Here is a 13,021-nt window from a genome sequence, read left to right on the forward strand (position 1 = left end):
CAACATGATATGATGAAGAGACTATCTTTTCCCTATTGTGTGTGCTCAGCACTCTTGTTGAAGATCAGTATACTGTATATGCTGTATATGTATGGGCTTATTTCTAAACTCTTTTTGATTCCATTGGTCTATGTTTCTACTTTTATGCCAGTATATCATACTGTTTTAATCACGGTAGGTTTGTAATATATTTTGAAATCAGGAAGCGTGATGCCTCCATCTTTGCTCTTCGTGCTTAAGGCTGCTTTGGCTATTTTGGGTCATTTGTGCCTCCATATGAATTTTAGGATTGTTTTTTCTATTCCTGTGAAAAATGCATTTGGGATTTGATAAGGATTATATTACTTTGGGTAGCATGGACTTTTTAACAATATTAAGTCTTCCAATTCATGAACAGGGTGTGTCTTCCCTTTTATTATGTTTTCTCTAACTTCTTTCATCAATATTTTATAGCTTTCAGCATGCAAGTCTTTCGCATTTTCAGTTAAATCTATTCCTAAGTACTCGATTCTTTTCGGTGCTACTGTGAGTGGTATTGTTTTCTTAATTTCCTTCTCAGGTAGTTTGTTGTTTATATACAGAAAAACAAGTGATTTTGGACATTGAGTTTTGTATCCTGCAACTTTGCTGCCAATCATGTCAGCACTCTGAGTGAGGTGGGACAGAAGTTGGCCCCCCAGGTGGTGCACCAAAAGGTTGGGACTTTGCAAGCCTGCTCCACTCCCCTCTCTCCCTCCTGGGGGAGAAGCCCGAGCTTTGGTACCTTCTCCCAGTTGATCAGAACCTTGCCAGTCATAGCAATTCCTTTTAGCTCTGAGATGTGCCGGATTGCGGAAGGGGCAAATGCGACTAAAGTGAAATGGCCCTTCTTACTCGTTTCAGTGCTGCTGTTCTTGGCTTTGATCTTGTCTAAGCTACTGAAACTTCACTGGATTCTGGGCTTCTTGTAAAGGTATGAGGGCCCATATATGATTGTCAAGTCAACGTTTTTGTCAGGGAAAGAGGTGTTGGATTTTCTATTCCACCACCTTGCTGACCTAAAGAGCTGACATTGCCTGTGTTTGAGTCCATAGTTTGTCACTTGACTCATTGTGTGGCTTGAATAATTCACCTCATCTGTCTGAGCCTCGCATTTCTTATCTGTAAAATGTGGATGATAGTCACACTTACCAATAGGCTTTTGTGAAGATTTAATGAATTGGTATCTGATAAGCCATTAAGAAAGTGATAGGCATGGAGTAAAATCTTGATAAATGCTAGCTATTATTATTAGTTTTATTATTATCATTTTAATATTCTGGGATGATGACATCTCCAAATTCAATTACCACTCATATACTGACTCATGTTAATGTCTTCAACTTTGAGATTACTACTTTTGCCCTCCAGGTTTGCTTACTTAATGTCACCTCCAGACTTAATGTGACCTCCAAGCTTAACATAGTAGAAATTATACTAAGGACTGTACCCTGAAATTTTCTCCTTTTTCGTTGTGGCTTGTATTCATGAATAGCATAATCATCCTCCTAGTTGTACAAGGTAGAAACATAGGTGTCACCCTTAATATCTTTCTTCTTTAACTGCCATACAAATCCTTTGTCAAGCCCTATTGGTTTTACTTTCCTAAAAATGCTCATATTTTTCTATTTTCTAATTGCAGCATTACTACGCTAGTATAAGGCCCCATCACACCTTGCCTAAACTATTGTACTAATTTCATAAATGCTCCCTTTGCATCTACTCTTTCTACTTAGCCCCTTCATTCTGCAAACAGAAGTCAGAGTGATAAAAAGTCATATCTAATCAAATCACTTGCCTATTACAAAATCTTTGGGGGCTACCTGTTATTCTTACAATGAGACTTAAATCATTACTAAGATGTCAAATATCTCAGTATGATCTGGTCACTCCTATGTGTCTAGGTTCAATCTGCATTGCTCTATCTTGCACCCTGGCTTACAGCCATACTGGTCCTCCTTCAATTCCTCTAATACAACACAAGCGTTTTTGCTTTAAGCCCTCTGCACAGTGCATCTGCTGTTCCCTTCATCTGGAATCTTTCCCCGTCATCACCCAGGAACACCCATAAATCTTCCAGGTTTCAGCTTAAATGTGATTTCTATGGGAGGTTTCCCCTGATCTCACAGTCTAGGTCCGAACCATATTCATATTCTCAGCATAATTTATATTTACTTCTAAAACCACTTATTGTCATTCTAATACAACAGTTAGTTATATACTTATTGGTTTAACTTCATTGGTATGAGTTCTTTTGTAAAGAGAAGGCAAATTCTAGGAGGCAGGGATTATGTTTGTCTTACCAATATTACGTCTTCCGCATCTACCTGGTGTTGAGCAAAGAGATTGCTCCTAAGAAACATTTGCTGAGTGAATGAATAAAATATTTGATGATATGATGTCTGAGGTGAGTTTTGAAGAATGGGTATCAGTTAGCTATACGAGTGGGGATGGAGAGGGTAGCAGGGAACGCTGGAGGGAAGGGGGCACCAGAAGGAGGAATGCAAGAGGTAGGAAGATGAGATAGTCAAGAGATGAGCTGGACATTCAGGCAGAAGCAATGAAAAACATTGCTCACTATTCTAAGACCTATGGACTTTGAAGACACTTGTAAAGTACAAAAGGTATTTAAATAGTTAAGTACCTGGATCAGATTTGGACTTTGGCATATATACTTAGCAGAAGTATAGAAATGTCCTAGGGAGAAGAACTTTTTGGAAAAGAAAGACCAGTTAGGAATCTGTTAGACTAATTGAGTTGGGAAATGATGGCACCCTGAACTAAGGCAGCAGTGTAGAGAAGAGAGGATGGATTCTGAAGATGTCAGAGAGGTGACACTGAGGGGACTTCATCACCGACTGGATTTGGAGCGTGGGAGGGGGTGCTATGAATTTGTTATTGATTTATGGTTTGGACAACTGGCTGAATAGTGTTGGAATTTATAATTTTTTTTTTACATTTATTTATTTATTTTTGAGAGACAGAGAGAGACAGCCCAAGTGGGGGAGGGGTAGAGAGAGAGGGAGACACAGAATCCGAAGCAGGCTCCAGGCTCTGAGCTGGCAGCACAGAGCCTGACTCGGGGCTCCAACTCACAAACCGTGAGATCATGACCTGAGCCGAAGTTGGATGCTTAACCGACGGAGCTACCCAGGTGCCCCAAAGTGTTGGAATTTATAAAGACAGAAGATAATGTATGAAAGACAAATTTAGTGGTGGTGGTAAATTAGTGATTTGCTTTTGTATTGTTGTGTTTGAGGCATTTGTGAAATATCAGGGGAGCTACCTAGAGGCAGATGATGTCTTAGGAGTGGATGTGCTTACGCAGGGAACATTGTAGAACTTCATTTCAAGAATCTTTTGAGCCCTTGGGGCACATGCGTGGCTCAGTCAGTTAAGTGTCCAACTCGATTTTGGCTCAGGTCACGATCTTACGGTTTGTGGGACCCAGCCCCACATGGGGCTCTGCTCTGACATCGCGGAGCCTGCTTAGGAGTCTCTCTCTCCCTCTCTCTGTGCCCCTCCCCCACTTGTGTGTGTGCTCTCTCTTTCAAAATAAATAAAATTAAAAACAAACAAAAGTAAAAGAATCCTTTGAGCTCTCAATAAGTACTCTTAAGTCCTAGAAGTATGCACACACATGTAGATACAAAATTTTGGATATAATTTTTTGGGATTCATAGATATCCAGAAGGACATTTGTCTTTTTTCTTTTTTGAGTAAAAATAAAGAAACAGAAAAGATAAACTCAAGTAAGTCCAAGAAGAATACCACAATGGATTGACCGGAGACATAGGTGAGGATAAATAAAGAATTGTGTCAGAGAAAACAAGAGAGAGGGAATTTTTCAAAGAAATGTGCAGTCAGGAGTGTTCAAATATTTTAGAAATGTTCACTGATAAAGACTGAGAATAATGATTCTAGTGATGTAGTAAGGGCGAAAGCCCAGTTGCCTCTGAAGTTCATGGAAAGTAGGAAAGTAAAACAGTGAGTACAATATTCTTTTCTAGAAACTTAAGATTATGGAAGAAGAGAGTTAAGGCAACAGCCTGACAAAGCATAGGTTCAAGGCAAGGATTTTTTTGGTTATTTTTATTTTAATGTTTTAATTGCTGCATCATAAATATGTATCCATATTGAGGGTAAAGAGGCATTAAAAAGTTGTTTGGAGAGTATTTGGTGATTTCTTTTCTAACTCAGTAGAGAAGAATTAAAAGGTTCTGAGAGTAAAGTTCAAGCATGTGACTGATAATTTGTGAAAGTCAACAACTTAGTGACACCCTATAGTGCAGAATCGGGCCAGTGGGATCCTGCAAAAGAAGCAGGCTCATTGTCATGGGAAGTGTACAAGCAAAGGCTGGTGGCAGTTTGTTAGGACTAGTGTAGAGGGATTTCCCAATTATATGGAAAATTCAACTATGTGAACACCGATGTCCCTCCTACCTCTGGGATTCTATGGTCCTTTTTTTCAGGAATTCCTAGGAAGACTCAGAAAACCTTTTTTCTTTCTTGTTTGAGAAAACTGGTGCCCTAAATACAGAAAAGCAAGTTGCACTGCAAGCAGCATTTGAATAGTTTTGGGTTGATATGCCATGGGAACTGTCTGTCAGATCTAGTCACAAAAAACATGTGATACTTTAGATTTAATCAAAGGCGATATGTCAGAGCTTCTGCCTGGGGAGTTTGCTAATGATGATGGGTTATTTTTTTTCTCTTTGAAGCCATCTGACAAATTTTGGGAGCATAGAGTGATATTTGCTACTTTTACCTTAATTTTTAAAAATAAATGGTTCCTTTTATATTTGCCCTTCTCACGTATAAAACAGAAAACATTCATGATATTAATGGCAGCAAGACTCAGAATGATTCTCTATGTGCAAGAATTCAATATATGTTCACAACAAAAATTTTAAAGAATATGTTAGAAAAGTTTAAGACTATAATTTTATCACGAACCATTTTAGAATGTGAGATTGCTAATGTGACACTATGTCTAAGCATTGTTACAACACTGTTTCTTTTAATATAAAGTACCCCAAATGCCCCTATGGACACAATTTAATGAATCTGACAAAGTAGAATTAGTAAATATTCCAAAATTGGAGTTTAATAATTGAGTAACCCTAAATAGCAGACTCCATTATATCAGAAAAGAAAGAATTATTATTGTCCCACTTTTATTTTATGTATTTGTGTGAGTGGGTACATATGGGTCTTGGGAAACTGTGGTTAATGCCTGATTGTATAAAAGGAAGGACAGCAACAGAAAGAGACCCTTTTTAGCCTCCATTTTGTAATGGAGCCAGATTACCTTGTCTTACTGAATCGGAGCGCTAAAATAATGACAAGTATCAGTTAGACCTGGCCAGCCCAAGCGTCCTAAGCGGTATATCCCACTCTAGACTTTGTAAGAGTAGCCAATAGACTGGTTAATAAAAACCAAGGCCACTTGATGATGCAACTTTTTTCACGTAACTACTGAGTGCTTTTGCTAATAACTACCATTCTCTGCCTGCTAACTAAATAGACGGAGTCAATATTCGGGAGTAATTAGATTAGCGTTGTAGATCCTAGCCTTTCAATAAATTGGTTCCGTATCTCCCTCCTGAATTATTGTTATTCATTCATTCATTAATGGAATCAAATATTTTAACGAATATTTATTGGACACTCTTAACGTTTGAATTTTGTCCTCCAGTTTTGTATGGTGAATTTCTAAGCCCCAGTGCCTCTGAACGTGGGAAGTAATTAAAGTTAAATGAGTTCATTGATGTAAGCCTTAATACAAAACAACTATTGTCCTTATAAGAAGAGATGAGGGCACAGACATAATCTGAGAAAAGACACTGTGAAGACAAAGGGAGAAGGCAGCCACGTACAAGCCAAGGAAAGAGACATCAGAATGGAACCAAACCGGCTGATACCCTCATCATGGCCTTCTAGCTTCCAGATCTGTGAGGACATAAATTTCCGTATTTTAAGCTGCCTAATCTATGGTATACCTTGTTATGGCAACCTAGCAAACTAATAAAGTGCTTCTCAAACTTTAGTATGCACAGTGTTTATTAAAATAGAGATTCTGGAGCCCCACAATCAGAGTTTACAATCCGAGTTTGAGGGGGGCCCAAGAATTTACATTTCCAACCATCTTCCAGGTGAGGTGATGCTCCATACTTTGGGGAGCTGGGGTATACTTTGGGAAGTAGCATTGCTTTGCGAATGCCTTTCAGAAGGGCAGTAAATAATCTTCATCCTTGATTTCGTCACTAACTGTTAAATTTTCAGGAATTTTGTAATCTTCTTGTTAAAAACCGCCATCCTTGAAATTGACAATGGAGGGAGTGTTTACATCACAGAAACTGGCAAATACTACAAAAGAAGGCTTTTATCACTGGAGAGCCAGTGAGTGAGTTTATTAGATTGCTTTTCAAAAGTTATGGGAAGTAGAGAAAAACTGAGGGCATGGGCCTGTAAGGAATCCCCTAATGTGAGAGAGATAAATAGAGAGAGGACACAAAGTAGACAAAAACTTATATCAATGACTTCAAAGAACTGAAGGTCAGCAATTTCATTACTGGATTAAATAATTCTAGTAGATCACTTTCAACCAGGCAGGTTGAACAAAAAGATAATTTGAACTTCAGTCACTGGTCTGGTGCTCACTGGCTGTTTGGGTATATAATTTAAACTTTAAAGCTGACATTTTCTTTTTTATATAAGATGTGGTGGACACAATAATTTGATCTGCCTGTTCTGTTTTTGAGATTTCTGAGTGCAGTAGCCTAATGAAGTACCCAATTCCCACGCACTCTAAGATGATTTTTTTTTTTTTTTTTTTTTTTTTTTTTTTTTTTTTTTTAGGTTCAAAATCTCTGGAGCTCATGATTGTGTAAGTACCTGGGCTGATGGGAGTATGGGCCCGTCCTAATTTCCTCTTAAGGTGGTTATGAAGGGTAAATGAGATCATGTATTAACAGAGCTTTGCAAACTCTACTGAGTTCTTCAAATGCAAGGTCAAATCAATAAGAGTTTGTGATTTGGGAGTTTTTTGAGTTTGGGTATGAAAACTTTAAGGGCAGTGATTTGTATAGTACTATATTGGTTAATGTGACTGTTCTTGACATATCTTCCTGTGCCTTCAGGAAATGGAGAAGTGAACTTTAACAATTTAGTGCAGTAGAATTCCAGAGAGATTTCTTCACACAGACTGAAAATACGCTCATGTTTGTCATTTACATTACTTTACAGTACACTAATGTATTCACTGTCTACATTAATTTCTTCACTATTCATTGTTATGACAAATATTTATTGAGCTTCTGTTATGTGCCAGCCTTGGGTTATATACTATGGATGAGCATAAGTCAGACATGTTCCTATACACAGGGTGTTTACAGGTCTAGAGAACATGAAGACAAAAGGACATTTGAAAAAAAAATTATGACTTTTATTGCAAAAAAACCTTGTATTGCCTATTAGCATTTGCTGTACTCTTCCCCCAACCTCCAAAAATCAAATATGGTTTCTAAAAGAAGATGCAATTATTTGGAGCAAGATGTTGAGATGATAGCTATTTGGGTATGTGTATGATACAGAATAATTACATATATTAGACTAATTGTAGTAATTGTGGAGGCACTGCATTTAATCTTGTTTGAGTGCAAACTGGAAAGTATCTCTTTATTCAGAGACTTAAATGACTATGCCTGCCTCTTCACAGTCCAAAGTCATAGCAGTGACCTGGAAAATAAAGACACCAGAAGAGTCCAGCCAAAACAATCTGAATACTTGTGTAATTTCATTTTTTTTTTCAACGTTTATTTATTTTTGGGACAGAGAGAGACAGAGCATGAACGGGGGAGGGGCAGAGAGAGAGGGAGACACAGAATCGGAAACAGGCTCCAGGCTCTGAGCCATCAGCCCAGAGCCAGACGCAGGGCTCAAACTCACGGACCGCGAGATCGTGACCTGGCTGAAGTAGGACGCTTAACCGACTGCGCCACCCAGGCGCCCCTGTATAATTTCATTTTGAAAAAAAAAATATGTTTTTAACCGTGAGTAGCTTACTTATTTGTAAGATTACTAGAATTTAACATTTACATGGCATGGAAGAAAATTTAACATACAATTGAAATACTGTAAATCAAAAACACAAAACTGGAGCCCAAGACTGTATCAATCATGTTTTTATTTTCTGTATCTTATGAGACCTTGATGTCTTGGGGGCCTCACTGACCAAATTAATGTAGATAATGAATACATTAGCTAGACCAGGAAAAGGATGCCCCTCTCAGGCCTAGCTAACTCCTAGAGATAGGAAATGACTTGTCTATGAGCACACCCTTGATATGCAAACCAACCAATCCCAGAGCCCACACTCTGAACAAGCTTCTCTGCCTTCTATACTCCAGGAGGCAATATTCCCATGACCTTTTCATCCCAAGGCCCAGTACCAGACCATTAGGGACAACCTCTAGAGCCCAGAACCCATAGAAAATATTCAAATGACGCAATCCGAAACTGTTTACTCTGCCTCCCCCACTCCTTCCCACAAAACCACAATAAAGGCTTTTGCCCATGTTTTTGCCTCACTCCTTCCACTTCCTGAGTGACCCTGGTGCTTCCCCAAGCAGCCCTGCATGGCGTGGTGTGTCCCTTTCTGTTAGAAATTGTGAAAAACACTTTTCTTTTAAACATTTTTTTTTTCAACGTTTATTTATTTTTGGGACAGAGAGAGACAGAGCATGAACGGGGGAGGGGCAGAGAGAGAGGGAGACACAGAATCGGAAACAGGCTCCAGGCTCTGAGCCATCAGCCCAGAGCCCGACGCAGGGCTCGAACTCACGGACCGCAAGATCGTGACCTGGCTGAAGTCGGACGCTTAACCGACTGCGCCACCCAGGCGCCCCTGAAAAACACTTTTCAATGGCAGTTGTCTCCTGATCTGTTGGCTTCACTATATCTGAATAAAAACAAAGTCCTGCGTAAAACAAAGTCACAGGAACTTGGGAGTATTTTCAGGAAGAAATCAGAAGTTAGGGTGAGTTAGAAACGCCTTTGGTTAGGTGGAGGACATAATTGAATATGGAGTGAACAATCTAATAGGAACAGTCTGATGGCAAAATAGAGGTGACAGAGAGGAACGCTCCATGTAGATGATAAATAATTGTCAAACTGAAAAGCAGGTCTATTCAGGCATCCATCTAGGGCCCATATCTGATAGCTGTAAAAATTTTCAACCTGCATATTGCTCAGTCCCATCCCAAGAAAGGGACATATTTTGATCAGCCTTTCTTAATCCAAGTGAATTAACTGATAATACAGATCTATCTAGGAAATATTTGATAACAGACAGCCAGTATGCAGAATGCACAACTGCTTTTGCGTGTTCAGCTATTAGGATAGCAGCTCAGTCCCTGTACATCTACATGCACCTGCCATATGATGTGTTCAGTATTTTTTTAATTAAGTTTTTAATTTTATTTCCAGTATAGTTAACATACAGAGGTATGTTAGTGTCAGGTGTACAATATAGTGTTTCAGCAATTCTGTACATTCCCCAGTGCTCATCATGATAAGTGTACTCTTTAATCCCCATCACCTATTTCACCCATCTCCCCACCCACCTCCCCCTTGGCAACTATCAGTTTGTTCTCTATAGTTAAGAGTGTTTCTTGGTTTGCCTCGCTGTCTCTGTTTTTCTTTGCTTGTTTGTTTCATTTCTCAAATTCCACACAGTAGCAAAAGTGTATGGTATTTGTTTTTCTCTAGCTCCACCCGTGTTGTTGCAAATGGCAAGATTTCATTCTTTCTGTGGCTGAATAATATTCCACTATATATATATCTTCTTTATCCATTCATCAACCAGTAGACACCTGGGCTGCTTCCATAATTTGGCTGTTGTAAATAATGCTGGAATAAACGTAGGGGTGCATGTGTCCCTTTGAATTAGTGTTTTTGTATTTTTTGGGTAAATACCCAGTACTGTCATTACTGGATCACAGGGTAGTTCTATTTTTAACTTTTTCGGGAAACCTCCATACTGTTTTCCACAGTGGCCGCACCAGTTTGCATTTCCACCAATAGTGCAAGAGGGTTTCTTTCTCTCCACATCTGCACCAACACTTATTAATTGCGTTTTTGGTTTCAGCCATTCTGACAGGTGCGAGGTGATATCTCATTGAAATTTTGATTTGCATTTCCCTGATGATGAGTGATGTTGAGCATCTTTTCATGTGTTTGCTGCCAGTGTGCCCAGTATTGTTTAGCAGCATCACCAGTGATAACTGTTTTATACTTAAAACTGTGCTAAGAAGTAAATTACCCCTTCTCCCACAAATGAGGAAACTGAGGTACAGAGAGATGAAATACACAAGTGTAGGTATGTTGCAGAAACTTGTTATAAACTCAAGCATTCTGAGTCCAGTTCCCCTTAACCCCTAGACTTTACTGCCTCTGCCTTCCTTACTCCTCACGTTTCAAATGCCAGTGTGTCTTGTGAAAACTTTTCTTTGCTCCTTCTTTTGTATTTTATAGGATGAGGCATTCTTCTATCGTCATCTACCACAGTTAAACATGGTTTAGGGGCACCTGGAGGGCTCAGTTGGTTAAGAGTCTGACTCTTGATTTTGGCTCAGGTCATGATCTCACAGTTCATGAGATCGAGCCAGAAGTCGGCTCTGCACGACAGCATAGAGCCTGCTTGGGATTCTCCGTCTCCCTCTCTCTCTGCCCTTCCCTGCTCGTGACCCCTTTCTCTTTCCAACACAAATAAACATTTAAAAATCCCACATGATTTAAACAGGTTTAGTTTGTCTTCTGTGACAGACATTCTAGGGGAAGGCCTCACAGGGTTACTCAAGGATTTGCCATATTTGTACTCTACCATCCTTGGATGTAGGATTTTGTCCTCATGCTTGTTGCCTCACAGTTGCACGGTGACTGCTGCACTTTCTGGTATCTTCTGTTCTTGAGAAGAAGAGGGATGAACAAAGGGGAAAGGAGCTAAGTTGTATTTTTAGAGAGATTTTTGACTTCTTATTCAGGAAGCAATAACCTCTTCATGGACTTCTGCCTTAATCTCATTGGCAGAACTATATTGCGTGCAGGGGAGTTCAGGAAATCAAACCTTTTTAGTTGGTCACATTACTATTGCAATGAAAATCAAGAGTCTCTTATTGAAAAAGAAAAGAGGTATTTTAAATAGGGAGGTCTACACATGGAGTTCAACCCAGTGTATTCTAATTATTTATAAAAGTTTGTCTTTCCTGGGTAGATTGGGTCTTTTCCTACCTGTCCATCCTTCCTCCTGACACACTGCGACCAGAACTCTGCCTGGCATATTGCAGAAACAGCAAACATTTAATGAATGAACCACAGTGATTCTTGCCTTTGGCTTTAAGACCGTAGGCATTTATTGTTGTTTTTATCTCAAGCTGGGTTTTGAAATTCTCAGCTGAAATTTACCTGGAAATCACTTTCTACAATACTTGATGTCCTTTTGGAGACTGAAAAAATGCACAGTGCCTGAAAAAATTATATGATCACTGAATTAGGAACTTTCAGAAGCACAACTCAGACATTGTTCCAAAACAAATACATTCTGCATTGTTCTTTTAGACAGGGCCACAAAGAGAACAAATGGCCCACAGGGTGAAACAGCTGGGGAATCACAGAAAGAAGGATAGTGGACCATTCAGCTGCTGCTTCAGTTGACATTTTGGCGATTCATGAGATAGACTATGGCTGCTAGGGTAAATGATGGGAATGATCTGTGCTTCCTTGGGAATTTAGGTTTGTGTAGACTTCACGTAAAAGAGAGAAAAATTGGATCCTTTATTATTCCTGATATGTTAGGGGAAATTTTGTTTTCTTCAGTTGATATTTTCTAAAGGGTGAATCACCTAAAAGGGAAATTTTAACTATTGACAAATGCTGGTAAAATATTGGCAGAGGTGTAGCTTTTAGCTAAATAGTTCTGAAGTGGTGGAATGAAAAGGTGGAATCCAAGCCTAAGTAGTGGTATTTCCAAGTGATCTTGACATTCTTTGAGAAGAAAACTGAGCTGGGTCAAAGTGACCTCAACTTTGGAAGGCAATGCCATGGTTTGAGGGTTATCCCTGACCACTACCCCCATCATCTTCTTCTGCAGGAAGAAGCTCTGTTTTTACACACTTATATGTGTGATACAAAGTGTTTCCTGTACTACTTTTATTTAGTTTCATTTGCATTGAAATACCTCCATGACTGTATCATGAATTTTAGAAATGCTCAGGTATATATACAAGAAGATATCTTATGTATGATGAAGTTAAAAATTTATCAGAAATCTTGATCATATTTGTATTTTGAGAATTAAAAAACCCTTTTAATAAAGCGCTTTTTTTGTGATTAATCTGATCACTCTCCTCATTGGAGACTAAAGAATCAATAAACATTTTCCCTTAATAACTACTGCAGACAGGTTGAGCACTGAAACACTGAAGACAGGTCGAGTACTAAAGCACTGAAGCACCGAAGTACTTAAGACAGGTCAAGTACTGAGGTACTGAAGACAGGTTGCTATAATGTTATGTAGGTATTACAGCTTCAGTCCCCTGTAGTGGGTAGTAGTTGCACATGTTAGGGGCTGAGTTGATATTCTCTGACACTCCAGATGTACCTTCCACCACTGTCCACTCTTTCCTGTATCCTGGAAGACTGACTTCTCTGGACTGCATCAACCATGCTTTCCTAGGGAGAAGGAGTGGCATCTGGAGGAGACCTGAGGGTGAGTAGAGAAGGAGAGGTTGGGGTATTTGTTTTTCTGGTTCCCTCTCTGCTTGGCCATGGTCTGGCAGTTGCTTTGTTCCTCTCTCCTATAGCCATACCTTTTGCCATATTCTGGTAGACACTTCTTTTCCCTCTTCCCTTTGTCCTTCAGGTCTTAAAGAAGAATCTGCAACAAGGAGCTTCTAGCTTTGGAGAGCGTCACTCTCCTTTGTCATTTTCCTGAAGCACTACT

At 39.3% G+C, this 13,021-nt stretch overlaps 1 long non-coding RNA gene across 1 annotated transcript in view; it reads left to right on the top strand.

The window, feature by feature from the left end:
* LOC123596081 overlaps positions 1-13,021 on the top strand; it is an 85,931-nt gene that overhangs the window by 68,454 nt on the left and 4,456 nt on the right. The window contains exon 2 of the long non-coding RNA XR_006711517.1: positions 6,880-6,907. This is a non-coding gene — a long non-coding RNA (uncharacterized LOC123596081). The remainder of the gene's footprint in view (positions 1-6,879; positions 6,908-13,021) is intronic.

This window comes from Leopardus geoffroyi, chromosome B1 (genome assembly GCF_018350155.1).
Source record: "Leopardus geoffroyi isolate Oge1 chromosome B1, O.geoffroyi_Oge1_pat1.0, whole genome shotgun sequence".
Taxonomy (NCBI): domain Eukaryota; kingdom Metazoa; phylum Chordata; class Mammalia; order Carnivora; family Felidae; genus Leopardus; species Leopardus geoffroyi.